Source organism: Pleurodeles waltl, chromosome 1_2 (genome assembly GCF_031143425.1).
Source record: "Pleurodeles waltl isolate 20211129_DDA chromosome 1_2, aPleWal1.hap1.20221129, whole genome shotgun sequence".
NCBI classification, from domain to species: domain Eukaryota; kingdom Metazoa; phylum Chordata; class Amphibia; order Caudata; family Salamandridae; genus Pleurodeles; species Pleurodeles waltl.
In genome coordinates this window covers 1,143,667,087-1,143,682,428 of record NC_090437.1, presented here as the reverse complement: position 1 = coordinate 1,143,682,428, position 15,342 = coordinate 1,143,667,087, and positions in this window count along the sequence as shown.

The window sequence follows — 15,342 nt, the reverse complement described above, 5'->3', positions numbered from 1 at the left end:
ATGTCTCTGAAATAAAGAATGACATAGCTGCTCAAATGAAAAAAGTTATAGCAGGTGAGTTCTTGGCATCATAATGCCACCTGCCAGACCCAGTAGCCAGGGTGAAAGGTATATTTAGAGCTGCAATATAAACAAGAAACATGGGAACTCTCTTTTCCTTCTTTGGATACTGTTAGAAATTAGGTTTCTGGTTGGAAGAGGGGTGCACCCTGTCCAAGCAGGAACCACAATCCTATTCTGGTAAATCGGATACACACATAACTTACCCTGTGCTCACACTTTAGTTGCTTGGCACAGAGTAGACAGGATTACATTATTGAACAACATGTAAAGTATTTGTGCAACACTTCGAGATATGAATTTTTAAAGGAAAAATTAAACTTGAGTGCTCAAAAGCATAAAGCTCCCACTGGAGCAATCTAATGACCCTAGTCTGGGTCAAATCTCAGAAATCATGCAGACCTTGATGGAGTGTGGGTTGGGGACCAGTCTTGGTCCACTGAAACAGTACTTTGGTTCGGGATGCATTGAGAATAAAATGAGAGGAGCAAGGGAGGTGATGTGTTGGCGAAGATCTTTGGTGACAATCTCGAAGATGTAGGTGATGTGTCAGCTCTGAGCCACCCAAACTCAGTGATGAATCGGGAATGAAGGTGATGGGTCATGCAGCCAGCAATGCGGTGCTACTTGTCCTCCCAGCTTAAGCAATGCCCTAGTGTCAATGGCAATGCGGTGTCCCCGATCCTTGCAGCAATGAATTGATGGAGATGGGCCTGTTTCGACTGGCACAATGACATTAATGCACAGGTTGTGGCAGTTGAAGCACTTTTCCCACTTCCAAGGGCCGAGGACTAGATTGGCACCATGTGACAGGGCAAGACTTGCAGCAAGCAAAATCCAGATGCTGTTGATGATGATTTGGAAGACTTGTCTCTGAGACTTCAGAAGAACGGGAGGAAAGTCAGTAAGCCCTTGGAGTCACTTTAGGTTCAATTGAAATGGGTGCGGTCCTTTCTCGGAGGGGCAGAGGCCAGCCAGCAGCCAGGCAGCACAGCAGAAAAGCAGCTTTTCTAGAGAGGCATTCCAGGGTAGCAGTCTGTGTATCAGTTCCTGGCAGACTTCTTTAAAGGTCCAGCAGTCTATTGAGTTGGTAGGGTCAGATGTCCAGTATTTATGCCTGTTTGTGCAGTTGAAGTGGGAGGGACATCAAAGAAATGCCTTTCTTTTTTCCTGCATTGGCTCCAGACTCACTACAGAGGGTTATGCATCCCATTGTGTTGAAGCAGGACACTGCCTATTCAGGAATAGGTGTCTGCTCCTCCCTTTCATCCTACCTAGGATGGGCCATCAGGATGTTGATGGCCCATCAGTCACATCTAAGCTCCCTTTATGTGTGGCTGTCTGGAGGGAATGCAAAAAGTCCACCTGTCACCCAGCCGAGAGGTGTATTCCAGGCTGCAGGAGCATAGAGCTAAACACAGGAGAATTCCAACTTTCTAAAAGTGGATTTTTCATAATTGTAATGATAAATCCAACTTTACCATTAAAAAGGGTTATTGTTACAAGTTGATAAATACCAAACATGAACTACCTACTACCTTTCATTTAGGAACACAGCTTATTGAGTATAATAAGGAATTCCCAGTCTTAATCTAAGATAGGGTTAGGCCTCACAGTAGTGAAAAATGAATTGGGGCATTTGGACATTTTTCACTACCAGGATAAGTGAATCTCAAAACTATATGCACTGCCTTTTAATTACATAGTGCCCTGCACTATGGGCTACCTATAGCCTACCTTATGGGTGACGTATATGCACTGAAAAAGGATTTTAAGGCTTGGCAAGAAGTTTTAAATGCCAAGTCAGCATGGCAGTGTAACTGCACACACAGGCTATGCAATGACAGGCCTGAGCCATGTTTAAGGGTACTTGAGTGGGTTGCACAAGCAGTGCTGCAGTCCCACTGGTAACATTTATTTACAGGCCCTGTGTGCATGTAGTGTACTTTACTAGTGGCTTATCAGTACATTAAATATGGCAACTATAGATGTACCTATCAAAACATGTTTAGAGGAGAGTGCACCAGCACTTTAGCACTGGTTAGCAGTGGTAAAGTGCTCAGACTCCTCAGGCCAACAACAAGAAATCAGCAAAAATGAGACAAATAGACAAAATGTTTGGGGGAAGACCACCCTAAGGCTGAGGGTCTGACAGATAAGTTTTTAAGCAATGAAAAGCATTCAGCGTAAAAGTGATATTTAAAGTAATGTATATTTTTTATGTGCTATAGGTCATTACTAGAAATGTAAGTTCTCAACACTTGTCAAAACAGCATTTTGTAAATCTGACTTACAAGAAAGGGATCCTATTATATTTTAGCAAAAATATATTAACTGTTCTTGGGTTGTTTAATTTCACTTTACAGATTCTGCTTTTAATCTTCATTTCTGCAGTGAGCATGAAACAGCAAGAGAAGAAGGATTTAGTTAGTTTATGAAAAGGGAGATGATGAGACCATGTATTAGAAGCAATAACTTACTCTGTGCCTTTCACTAAAAATAATTTGCAAGTAACCTCTTTGTTCCATGAACTTATAAAGGTACTTGTGTTTTGCTAATTAAAATACAACTCCCCAAAAGCAAGGTGCTGATAATGTAACTATCGTCTGATGTTATCACACATTAACTGACCATCTGCCTTTATAAGGAATGCCATGAGTAACATGACAGGGTGGTTCTCAGAGATCGTGTTTACTGGACCAGTTTTGTTAGCGTTTGGAATGGGCACAATATAGTACACCCTCTACCCTGTAATATGCCCTTTATTGGCAGCCCTTGAGAGGGTTACTTTGAGTGGATAGTGTGCACTGCGTCTCCTATTTCTAGCCTACAAGTGGACTACTCTGGCATGATGATAAGGAGGAACTATATTTTACTGTCAGCTTTTGCTTTTGTGCACTTTACATGGACATGCATGAACCTCCCCTCTTTCATAGCTATTGCAGGGATTTGGGCTATACTCAATTTTAGTCCTCTGGCTTTTGACTTCTACTCTCACCCACTGCAAAACTCCCTTGAAATTAGCTATGAACTGTTATGTCCTATACCCACTTTCGGCTTAAGGTCAGTTGCCTGTGGACAGCTGGGGAATATAGCTGGAAGCAGGCTGTACATGCCACTTGTAAACACTTGTACACATGTAGACTATGTGAGGACTGTTGTCTGATTCTGCCTCTCATCTGCACACACTTTAAAGTTTATAATGCTTGATTCTTACTGATGCAAAGACCTTATAATTTATGGGTTTATGAAAAAGAAATGCCTTCTTTTGAACTAGGTGAATAATCTGAAGTATTTTTCACATAGTGCACTTCCTGTCTAACATATATGTGGTACAGAAATATTTTTCACTCATTTCACAGGATGGACATTCTATTTGCTTCCTTTGAATTCACTTTTCAAGAAGCTCACTCAGTTTACCCTTTACCGGAGTGTGCTCCAACATTTTACTTCTGATTCGTCAGGGTGGCGAACGCAAGAACTCCATCAATTCGATGGTGTTTCGGCTACCGTATTTAGATGTATTGTGACTGAGCCACCAACTGACACAAAAGAGTGCTCGTACAATGGCAGTGGCTATGGAATAGAGGTCAGTCTCACATGCACTCACTGCACCTTGGCCACATGGGCCCACCATCACAACACATTCCAACAACACATTACATACATATTGTTATCTGTTGCCATTCCACAACACGTACATACTGAAAACACACATTGCCATACATCCATGACACAACATACACATACTATTAACACCCATACACAACACAACCACAACAACCAACACAACTACCTGCTAAACTACAGAAACATACTCACACAAAGGTATAACTACACACATCACAACTACCTCTACACAACAACACTCACCTGAATGTTGCACACAGCCAAACACACAACCATACATATACAACAAATATCAGACCCATATGCAAATGGCACACATACTGGCACAACCACATCATGGACTCCAGCTCCCTCCACTTAAACCAGCCAATCCAATCTCACACATACATTTATGTACTGACACACATACACAACTGCCAGCATAACATTACAGGCACAGGTCACCTTGCATTGTGTACACGTTGACATAGTTGACTAGCATGATGATAGCGTTATTGTGGTGCCAGCATTCATTTAGCAATGAATACTGTTTGAAATTGGGTCTCTACTTAGCAGAGGTATGCACCCTGTCAAATTAGGAACCACAATCCTAGTCAGGGTAAGTTACAACACAACCTAAATTCTCCTGTGATCACCCTCCAGTAGCTTGGCACAGAGCAGGCAGGCTTAACATAGAAGGTATTTATGCAATAACTCATGCAGTAACACAGCAAAGACTCCACAAAAAGTACTCCATTTCAGTTTAGAAAAATAGAAAATATGTATCTGAATACAAGATCAAAACAACACAAATCTAATATGCATAAGTTAAGATATCACTCTTTAGAGGTTTAAGAAAGTCTTAGTTCATAGAAGTCAATGGATGTATCTCTTTAGCACAAAGTACCTGGAATACATAAAAAATAAAGCGATGCATTGGATCTGTACTGCACAGGGGAGGTGAGGCACTGGAAAAAAAGTGATGCATAGATTTTTTCGGCGTGGCGGAAGTGATGCATCTATTCTTTTCTCGCAGAAAAGGTGATTCATTAATTTCCAGACACGTTGGAGTAGTTCCTTACTTTGGTGTGGGGTTGATGACTAATTGACACCTGGGTATGATGGGTGGAAAATCCAAATGCACTGAAATGATAGAACCACAGTGAAACAGGTGGTGTGTTGATTCTGCTGGCGCTACATTGATTTTTTAGCTGTGGGACAGGCGTTGTGTCTATTTCTCAGCCGCGGCACGTTGATGTGTGTATGTTCTTTTTTAGGTGAAGTCTTTGATGGCCCTCAGGCTTCTTAACAGGAGGAAAGCTGACAAGCCCTTGGAGATCACTTGTGCTGGGAAGGCCAAGTCCTTCCAGTAGAGTCAGGGAGTAGCAGGCAGTAGGGCAATAAGCAGAACAGCAGTCCTCCAGAAAAGCAGCCCAATGGAGTCCTTTGGGAAGCACTGCAGTCCTTCTGACAGGGTCCAGTTATATGTCCTGAAGTGTCTGATTTTAGGGGGTCACAGACCCAATATATATGCACCCAAAGGTGCCTTTGAAGTTGAGGGGACTTCAAAGAGTGGTTTTGAAGTGCATCAGTTCCCATTCAACAAAGTCCTGTCGGCTAAGAGATCTGTGGGGGGGGGGTTATCAGTCCTTTGTGTGGGGTCAGGCCACTACCTTCTGAAATGTAAGTGAGAGCCCATCCACCCTTTGTGCTCAGTAAGACCGATCAGTATGCAGATGAATGCAGACGCAGCTGAGTGTCCTATGTTTATGGCTGTCTGGGTGGAATGCACGAGTGGAGCTGTCAACCAGCACAGAGCAGATGTGGATTGGAGGCAGGCTGTTAAGGCACAGAGAGCAGTAAGTGCAGAGAAATGCCTACATTCTAGAAGTGGCATTTCTAAAATAGTTCAATACAATTTCACCAGCAAGCAGGATTTCTCACTACCAATCCAACCACACCTAACATGACAATTCCACTCCTTTCAGATCAGAAATTACCACCTAAAAGTATGTAAGACAATTTCCAATGCTGGCCTATGAGAGGTGCAGGCTTCAATAGTGAGAAACAGCTTTGGGAGTTTTTTACTACCAGGACATGTAAAACGTACAAGTACATGTTCTGCCTTTTACTTACATAGCACCAATTCCTATGGTCTACCTTGGGCCTCCCCTAAGGGTGATTTATATGTAATAAAAGAGAGGTTTAAGGGTTGGCAAGTCAGTTTAAATGTCAATTCAAAGTAGCAGTGAAACTGCACACAAAGGCCTTGAAATGGCAGGCCTATGACACGGTTAAGGGGCTACTTATGTGGGGGGCACAATCAGTGCTGCGGGACCACTACTAGCATTTAATTTACAGGTCCTGGGTACTTATATGATTTACTGTACTAGGAACCTATAGGTAAATTAAATATGCCAATTGGGTAGGAACCAATTTTACCATGTTTAGAGTGAGAACACAAACACTTTAGCACTGTTCAGCAGTGGTACAGTGCGCAGAGTACTAACCCAAGCAAAATAAGATCAGAAAAATGGAGGGAGGCAGCCAAAGATTTGAGGGAAGACTCCCCTAAGGCTGTCAGGTCTAGCAAATACTGATGCCAAAATGTGGTTTCCCCATGTATGTCTAACACAATTGTTTTCCTGACATATGCATGTCACAGTAATTTAACAAAAACATGACAGCAGTGGTCCTGAGCTCTTGTGCAGTGACCACACAACATACACAGGCAACATGGATTCCCTCTGTTTGAGTCCAGTGACTGGGTGGGGGGGATGTTTTCTCTGTGGTCCAGTGGCAGCAGCAGCGGATAGTCTTGCCCAGCCATGTCCAGTCAAAAACGGAAGTGGAATCAGGCAAAAAGGTATGTTTTTCTTTATTTCCCCTCTAATCCTCCAACTCAGTGTGGCTTGGAGGTAAGGAACATAAAAATCTGCTCTGTGGCAATGGTGGTTGGAGTCCCGCCACTAGCCACTATTTCTATTGGTGCCATTTACACAGGTGGAGATTCCTGGTGGAGTTGGCAGCACTCGAGCAGTCTATCGTCTTTGGGACAGCCAACATCTAAGTCGAGCACGCAGACTGCCAAACTAGCGGACAGGTTTTCCCCAAAAAAACAACGACAGTGAAACTATTAGTGCTACGATCTAAAAACAGGACCTTAATCATTGCACACAGCTGAGTATCGGACATTAATATTGTGTCCTATATATCATCTAGAAAAATATCACTCACTGCAGTTAATGACATAAAATATACACCCAATGGGAAGACATTTTCATAAATATGTTTAGGACATAGTACTCATTGTCAGACAAAATCTCTGTATATGATGTTCTAACATGCAACCAAAAAAACAGGAAGTGAGTCAAGGACCAGAGTCAGTTTTTTGTTTTTGTTTGCCTCAGTCTAGAACCTAGTAGCAGCTACATTATTTTATGTACTTGAGTGTGGAGTATATCTCCCACCAATTAAACTCACTGAATCTTTACCTGCCTGTTTAGATAGATGAAATTCCTGAGCTCCCCGTCTTGCCAATCAAAGTGATTAGCTCTGCTGCTAAAGGGGGGGTAGGGGGCAAAGGTTGTAAATTGCAGAAGTTATTGGCAGCAGTATCCTGGTAGTTTGGTTAGGGAATGTATTTCCCTGAAGAATAGAGAGAGAACGTTTTCATGTCTCCAGTGCACTTCAGGAGACCACCTTGAAATTTGAGAGGGATGGGGGCTTTGCAATTTGTGATGAAAAGAGAAGACATTACGGCATGGTAAATATATAGCATGCTTCTTGTGTCCTTACTTTGGAAAGATTCACCATCCAGAATAGAACATTCAGGCTCTGATTTATACTTTTTGACACAAACCTGCATGGGGGAGGCATAGGGAAAACTGGAGGTTGTGCATGAAAGAATGGCGCTAGTCAGGTTAGAGTCAAAATATTGACTCTAACCCTACTAGCCCACTTTTCACTCACAACCCCCATGGACATCACTCCTGCCCAATTTAGACCCCCAATGGCACTTTAAAAAAAGAGGTAAATGCTTACCTCTATTTACCTGTACTTACCTGGGATGGGGTCCCCCATCCTCCGCTGTCCCTTTGGTGTGGGTGGGGGGGTTCCTGGATCCTGGGGAGGGCACCTGTGGGCTTATTCCATGGTGTTCCACCATGGAAATGGGCCCACAGGTCCCCTAACGCCTGCCCTGTCCCAGGTGTTAAATAATGGTGCAAAGCAAGCTTAGCGCCATTATTTAGGCCCGCCTCCCTCCGGTGCACCATTTTTGCACAAGTGGATAAATGAGGCCCTAGGGCCTTGGAGTCATTGGAATGCCTACCTTGCATCTCATTGACGCAAAGTAGTTTTACGCAGGCAAAAGATGACTTTAACTCCAATATTTTGGTGCTAGACATGTCTAGCGCCAAACTATAAATATGGAGTTAAGTTTGCGCTGAATTAGTGTCAAACAAATTACGCTAATTCTGTGCAAACAGAGTATAAATATGCCCCTCAGTGTGCTTATGGTTACCCCTGTTAATGTACATTGGACATGGATGGATAAAATGGCCCAGGAGATTGGATAGCTTCCAGCCATTGACAGAATTCTATACCTCCTCTTGTTGCTTTCTTTGCTGATGAGATGGGGTGAGGAAACAAAAGCTCTGTAGAGGTTGGAGAAGGAAAGGCTGGTTTTGCCATTTCTCCCCAGCCAAAAGGACTAGTAGTTCCTGGCTTGTCTCTTCGACTTTCTCCCTGACACCTTCTTGGGCTGGTGACATGAGGTCAGTGATTCTGCCACATCACAAGTGGGGATTTGTCCTGTTGTGCTCTTCGGGTATTCCTGCTGCTCTGACTTATACAGGAGGTAACATTGACTGCCTTCTATTAGTCAAGAAGAGACTGTGGGCCTGGGTGGAAGGAGAGTACTGGCACTGAGTATGATCTGTAGCTGAGGACATGTTGATTGCTGCTGTGGAGCTTACCCATACTTTGAATTGCCCCAGGACAAATGCCACTTAGGCTGGACAGGAGGGCTGTCTCTGAGTAGGGATGCTAAATTGTGATTCACAAAAACAAATTGTCATTCCAAGATGACCCACCCCCTTTTGCAAACATTCATCATTTAAACAAGGCCATGCTCATCAATCAATGTACTGCACCGAGTAGAGAAGATACAAATAAGATGCATCTAGAGTACTACAAGGTCTTGCACTACATCATTCTGGCAGGGCCCTATGACAGAGGCGCAACTCTTGCCATTCGGCCACCTCAGAAACCCAGTGATATATGTATAAAACACTTAGGGGCATATTTATACCCTGTTTGTGATGAGTTAGCGTCATTTTTGTTTTTTACGCTAATAGAGCGCAAACACAGCGCCATATTTATATTGAGACGCTAGACCCGTCTAGCATCAAAATATTGGCGTTAACGTCATTTTTCGGATACGTGAGATGCAAGGGCAGCGTTCCTATCCAAAAAATGACTCAAACCCCTTAGTGCCATATTTATCCACCCAGGCAAAAATGACACACGGCTGGGAGGCGGACCCAAAAAATTATGTTAACACCGATTTGCGTCAACATTTAACGCCTGGGCCAGGGCAGGCATTAAAATTAGGCAAACTCATCACTACTTAAGGAGAACACACAGAAGCAACGTTACTAACCAACAGGAGAAGATGGAGGTGATACTGATCCAGCTTATGAGATGACGCAGAGGACAGCAACAACTACATCAATCACCACCACTACAACGCAGCCCACAAAGGCAACGCAGAAGGCAGGAGAGTGTCCTCAGAACTAGGAGAACCGTCCTTTGTCTTAGGGACCAGGACATCATTAGGTCCTACAGAGTGAACCGGTAGGCCATACTACACCTGCTGCACGACATTGAACCACAAATCACAGCTAGCCTGCCGACCCCGCACTACATACCACCTGTGACAAAGCTGCTAGCTGTCCTGCACATGCTGCAAGTGGCTCATTCCAAACAACGGGTGCCCTGATTGCTGGTGTCTCACTGCCGTCGTTCTCTGCATTGGGTGTTGGACGCTATTATCTCCCTGACACCCCGCCACATCAACTTCCCCAACACCCATCAAATGCAGCAGGAGAATAAACAGGGGTTCTATCAAATCCATGGCTTCCCACATGTGCTCGGTGTGATGCACTGCACCCATGTCCAGCTCATACCACCTGCAGCAACCAAGTACTTATACTGGAATCGCAAGCACACACATTCCATTAATGTGCAGGCCACAGTGGACCACCGGGGACTATTCATAAACACTTTGGCCAAGTAGCCTGAGAGTGTCCATGACGCCTTCATATTCCGGAAAAGCAGGATCAATATGGACAATATGGAAATGGCCTACTTGTGGGCAAGTCAACAAACCTAGCAATATACACACAAAACATCAACCATGTAGGACACACAAGACATACATCACTAACACATGGCCAGGGTAACACATATGTGCAGGTAACAACAGATATGCACCATGCTGCAGTACAGCACAATCAGTGCACACCACGAACACATATACCCACATGTACGTAACACACTCACTAATTGAGAGGCACACCATGTGAAGGACAGGTGCCCTTTGCTTACAAAAGAACTACACAGACCACTACAAGTGGTTGCCTACTACATACACTTCACACACAGTACACCAAACAAAGAAGAGCACAACCATGTCAATGGCATACACCATGCCCATGTCATGTAAGTTCTACATAGGCACAGATCCCTCAGTTCATGCCGTGCAAATCATTGCCAGACAATTCTGCCTATACCAACTACATCTCATCAACACATACCTCACTTACCTCTAGTGTGCAGAGACATCTGCCTGATGCATTGGCTCACACACATAGGAATACAAGATCAATTCCTATCACATACCATGTGCCAAATGTGTAATAAGTGGTACCACACCTACTGTAGTGCCATCTCCCATGCAACACTTACAGACCCACAACACCATCATGTCTGTACCAGATACAATGACTGGCCCACCATGGGCAGAGTCACTGTCAGGCACATCATGGATGCCATAGTGGGGCCCTGTAGGAGAAAACAGGACATCACTGACCTCACATGTACTGTGCCAAGGGACACATTTGCTCAGTAGCTGAGCTCCATCCACTAGCCTGCACTGTGCATGTGCTGACAGTATAAATGCTGATTCATGAGCTGGAAGATAGGAGAGACACTGGTAGTTATGTTGATCATCCTTTAACACTGGGATACACAACCCTTGGACACCTCATGGCTGCCACAAACATTACCTGCCACTCTGGATCACCAAGGGACCTATGTAAAAGCTCATAATGCCACTGTCATGGCCTGTACTGTATGTACAACTTGGCAGATGACCATTTTATAATAACTTAAAGCCACATTGTAAATCAGCCACCCTACTATGCTGTATGTTGTGTGGAACGGGTGTGCAATGTGTGTTGCTGGAGGTCTGTCACCACAAGATACATAGCATGATGATGCTGACTCAGATGTAGGTGTCACCTAAGATAGAAGACAGTGCCAACAACAAACACCACCCCAGGGGTGCTGTTTGCCGGTTGCACTAAGGAAGTAGACTGTGCTTTGAACTCAGATGATTGTGCCACCAATGCATGCTGCATGCTGCTGCACGCACAGAAAGAGCCAATTGGATATCAAAACAGCATATGTATAGGGCGGTGTCACTTCCTGCACAGATATATTCATCTCCACAAGGCAGCTAGCCGAGTAACCTGGTGCAAGGTAGTTGCGTAGGTGCACAGCTCCTTATGAGCAACTGGCGCAGGGGACAACAAAGGGTTGCCTAGTAACATGCCATACATGGGGCATTCCTGCATAGTTTAAATGTTGAAGGACAGTGCAGCCAATTTGGAGACGTGTTGTGCATTGTCACTTACCAATTTCAAAGGCCCTAAGTGTTGCCCATCATCTGCAATGACACATGTCAAAATGGATGGAATGTCCAGATCCTGTAGTGATACCATGTTGCCACCACATCTGACCCCACTGTGTTGTGAGGATGTCATGTTCCCTCTAGTGACAGCACACTGATACAAAGGTGCACTACACAACTCATGGTACATATATACTGACCATCAGTTTGGAATCCAAATCATATGTCCCAGGTCCTTGAGCCAAACACAAGATTGTCACGTCCAACAACCCAGTGCTGAGGAGACTTTACACAAGGATGTGAACTCACAGCATACCACAAACACATATAAGTCACAACCAACTCAAAATATCAACTGCCATGCTACATGACAAACCTGTTGCAAACCTCAACAACAACTTTCTCCTTTAATCTTTTGCAGAGGATCAGGGTTATGGCACACAGCCATAGATCATGACCCCATTTCCCAACCCAAGCACAGCAGCACAGCATGCATATAATGAGGGACATCAGAGGACACAGACTATTGTGGAGAGGACATTTGGTATCCTGAAGTCCAGATTGAGGTGCCTTGACATCACAGGAGGCAGCCTCCGATATGCCCCCACATCATCTGCAGGATCATAATGACATGTGCTATCCGGCACAACACATGTGTACAGATGAACGTACCCTTATATGAGCAGGTTGATGACCTGCCTGAGGAGGGGGAGGAGGATGGTGATGAAGAAAATGAGGGAGAAAAGCATAACACAGCTGCTGGGATACGCTGCAGACTGCACAGCGTTGAGAACTTCTTTACTTGATAATCACATAACTTACCTTGTACATTTTGTCAATAAACACCTCACTTATTTACATAATGCGGCTTTGGTTTCTTCAATCTCCACAACATATACCTCAGGACTGTGAGTCTAACCTCAGGGAGCATGTTACAAACACTAAGCTGAAAAGTACTGTAGCAACATCACATGTGATGCGTAAGATTGGACTGCTACCATCACACACATCACAAATATCCTCATCACTTGAATGTGACAACTGTAGGACACAATCTATAGACCACAACATATTAATGACATCCAGATTGCCAACCTGTACAACAATAGCTCATCACACACAACTACAACATGTCCAAAAAGGAGGTAAACAAGGGCCCCACACATAAGGCAGTGGATGTCAAAATTTGGTGAGATTGTAATGTTTGAACAGACCACTGTCACAACTCAGTTTGAGAGTTGCAATGGCTGCATGATGCATGTGTGACAACGGGGGGCATCATTGGTGACAATGGTCATTATGATTAGCCCACGTATGACAAGCAATGGAAGAAGTTGGGCCTGCACAGTATATCCATGGAAATCAGCCCTGCCACTGCCATGGGGCCCAGACCTGACACAGGGTACACATGACCTCACACTTTGCACAGACACGTCTGTGGAATGCACAACAGAATGGATGAGAACATATGCAGCTAGGGCTGCAAGTCTACCATACAAAAACAAGTGACATTGCTAAATGTAATGAGTTTAATCTGACATTTGTGTGTCAATCACAGTATGTACACATGTCAGACATATGTGTAGCCCACACACAAGTAACTATAATCTCAAGATCAACATATGGAGACAGTTGTTGGGTAACCTTTCCTAGACAGCATTCATCAGCCATCATCAACAATTCCCGATCAACTCATTGAGACAGTTGTTGGGTGACATTTCCTAGACAGCATTTATCAGCCAACATCAACAATTCGCGAGCTGTGTATGTCGTCTTAACTGTTATGCTCTGTAACACAACTACACACATCACATAAGTAAACACAATTAAAAATCACATACCAGAACTGTTGCATAGTACTGACTGCCATACATATGTGGATACACTGTTGTCACACATGCATACATATGTACAACATGCAAATATTTGCATGCTGTTGACTCTGTAACACACACATCGGTGTAACAGACCAATCACACCCAAATCACATTATTGCATGGACTCCCACATATGGCCATACACAATATGCCACACTGCAGCACAGCCTATTCTATTTGTATGTTGATACAGGGTGCATCCATAGACAATGGAACAAAATCACGCAATCAGGAATAAAGTCAAAGAAATTGACGCAAATGCATCGAAAACATCCGCAGACACAAAGTATATGACTTAGGGGCCGTTATTGTGAATTCCACTTTTGCACTCATCTCAATGCTGATTTTCTGTTAATTCAACACATAAAGGTAGTAAGTCAAAAAAAGACGCACATAGGTCATGCGTCTTAAATGCTCACGCAACTATCACATGCATCAAGTAAATACATGCATAACAGAAAACGTGACAAATGGGAACCGGAAGTGATGTAATAGGCAATCCTGTTTACAGGCATGGTACAGTGGGTGTACTTTCACTTTCTCTTTACAGTCTGTGCCTCTTTTGACTGTGTGGTTGTGTCCTGAAGATGGTGGTGTGTTCTTGCTCAGTATTATATCTTGTGGTGTCCCCCCTGTTGTGTTCTTTGTATTTTTGACTGTACTTTATCCCAGTGTTTGTAAAATTGTGTGTTTTTTGTGTCTATCATTGCACTTGTACTGTGGGGTGTCTGTCCGAGATAGATGATAAATTGGATTAGTTGGGATTAATTTTTTTTGCCTTAAGTTTCCTTTCTATTCATTTTGTTCATATTCATTATTTCAGTCGCCTCCCTCCTCATTTGTTTTAATGTTTTATAGTAGTTTTAGGGGGTTAGTGTCAGGTTAGATTAGGTTAGTAGTTTAGTTAGGATAAGTAGATTTGGGAGTGGGTTTTCTACTTATTACATGTTACTTTGTTGGTGGGTGGGAGTAATGTTGGGGCACTTATGTGTTGCATATATATATATATATATATATATATATATATATATATTTTTTTTTAAATACCGACAAAAAATGATTTGTTTAGACATAGGAAGTAGGTGTGTTGTTTAGTATATGTTGTCCTGCATGTGTCTCGTGATTTAAGGGGGGTGGGGAGCCAATGTTTAGAAGGTGTTGTTAAATGTATTAGGTAAGTTTAGCATAGGGTAGTTAGGGTCAGCTGTTGGTTATGTATAGTTAGGATAGGTTAGGTAAGGTTAGGTTAGGATAAGTGTTCTTCATTCTTTTTAGTTTAATTTAATTCTTATTAAAATCTTTGGGTACTCCCTTAATTCATGTGTCACATGCTTGGGTCTCAGGGTCTTCGCATGAGTGTATAATGACAATTGTGTGTTGTTCTAGGGATTCTGTTCTGCCTCCTGATCTCTCTCTTGAAATGCTCATCACCTTCTTACAACTGAGCTGTCACATTGGCAGCTACAACATCTACTTGTCTATGCATCTGCCACCCAGTGTACCCACCACTCAAGGTGACTATGTTAACCATGTATTGGACAGGTAGGTGAGGTAATTCAGCTTTCATTGTTTGGGTCATGTGTTGGAATGTTGGGCACTGTGGGACATCTGACAACAGCCTACATTTCATATCTATACTGCTAAACTGACCAGTGCCAGTTACAAATTAGGTTAAGTACCTCTGTTTCACACCAATGTGTTCCACTGGTACTCCCAGCTGACGATATTGCCCAAGAACTGTTCACAGCCATTCCTGCTGTATGTAGTGGATGAAACATACATGTGTTCAACTTTTTTGACATACTCACTGAACTGCTTGTAGAGTATGAGACCATGCTGGTTGTGTAGGTGCTGTTTATTTACAATGTCCAGGTCTGT